This window comes from Heterocephalus glaber, unplaced genomic scaffold (genome assembly GCF_053883595.1).
Source record: "Heterocephalus glaber isolate CG9 unplaced genomic scaffold, H.glaber_assembly_v1.0 deba00001687, whole genome shotgun sequence".
Classification (NCBI taxonomy): Eukaryota; Metazoa; Chordata; class Mammalia; order Rodentia; family Bathyergidae; genus Heterocephalus; species Heterocephalus glaber.
This window is the reverse complement of record NW_028258412.1, coordinates 16,533,030-16,534,591: the sequence shown is the minus strand read 5'-3', so window position 1 is coordinate 16,534,591 and position 1,562 is coordinate 16,533,030. Positions and strand designations below refer to the sequence as shown.

The window sequence follows — 1,562 nt, the reverse complement described above, 5'->3', positions numbered from 1 at the left end:
GTGTTGTGCAGATGTGAAGGAGTCTGAACACTGTCCATTGTGGGGAGGAATTTAATATGGTGCAGTGGCTATAGAAAATGGGTTGGGATTCTTCAAAAAGTTCACTTTAGCCAGATGGGGTGACACACACCTGTCACCCAGCTACTTGAGAGGCTGAGCCAGGAGAATCACAAGTTGAAGGCCAGCCTGGGCAACTTACTGAGATCCTGCCTCAAAAGAAAAAGAGGGCTCAGTGGTAGAGCATTTGCCTAGCATGTGTGAGGCCTGGGGTTCAATCCCTAGTGACCCCACAAAAGTTCAAAATATGATTATCATCTGACCTAGCAACCCTACTTCCAGAGAACCGGAAACATACGTCTAATATAAATTTTTATACAGCATCATTCCCAAAAGCCAAGTGGAAACAACCCAGACGTCCATCAGTGGACAGTAAGGTAAAACGCGACAAAGCCACAGAATAGAGTACGATTCACAGTAACAAGGAGCAAAGTCCCGATGCAGGCCAGGACACGCAGGGAGCAAAGTGAAAGGGATCGGCCTGGGACAGGGAACCCCACTGAGAGAGAAAGTGCACTGATACTCACCTGGACCCAGGGCAGGGGAGAGGGAGGACAAAGGAGCAAGCGGTACAGGGTCTCCCAGGGTGTCAGAGGGGAGCCGCACAACACTAGCAATGCACTACAGCCCATTGAATCACCTGCTTTGACACAGTTATTATTTGTTTGCTTTTAATTTTATTTATTTTTATTTTTTTGGTACCTGGGATTGAACTCAGGACCTTGTGCTTGGAAAACAGGCAGTGGAATCACTGAGCTAAATCCCAGGCCCTTAACACAGTTATCATTTTTTCCTGGTACTGGGGTTGAACCCAGGGCCTTTGCACTGAGCTACATCCTCAGCCCTTTTCATTTTTTATTTTGAGACAGGATCTCACTAAGTCTCTAAGTTGTCCAGACTGGGCTCAAACTTGGAGATTCTCCTGCCTCAGCCTTTCAGAGTACTGGGATTATGGGTGTGTGCCGCCATGCTTGGCTAACGTGGTAAATTTTATATAAATTTCACCTAATTTTTGCATGTCATCCTTGCTCAGGGGCCGTGCTAATCTCTGTATCGTTCCAATTTTAGTACACGTGCTGCCGAAGCAAGCACACTAATTTTCAGTAATTACAAATAAAGTGAGGGAAATCAGACAGATAGGAAAAAGGAATGACATACAAGTCCACTGCCCAAAACATCCAAACTCACTTGCAAACGGGCCTGGAGATACTTTTCCATCACATTGGTCAAGCACAGAGCCCAGCATGTAGTAGCTGCTCAACTAAAGCCCTGCCTCACCTTCCCCATGCGGCCTGCTTACTAGATACAAACCATAACCTTTGAATTGAGTCGTCTGCCACCCAGGGGTGAGGATAACATGTACTTTGCCCTCTGACCACAGCCTGCACTTTGAGATTGGCATCCCCCAGCCTTGCCAGCTTGAGAACACTGCCCCACTCTGGCTCTGACCAGAGTAATTACATGTTGTGCTGCATCTCCCTCCTGTTGTTTCTCTGGGGCCTGGC

General features: G+C 47.3%; 1 non-coding gene across 1 annotated transcript; it reads right to left on the bottom strand.

Moving 5' to 3' along the window:
* Window positions 1-1,042: 1,042 nt before the first annotated feature.
* On the bottom strand, window positions 1,043-1,149 carry LOC147822011 (U6 spliceosomal RNA). Its single transcript, XR_015446347.1, has one exon. It is a non-coding gene; the product is annotated as a U6 spliceosomal RNA (small nuclear RNA).
* Window positions 1,150-1,562: the final 413 nt, after the last annotated feature.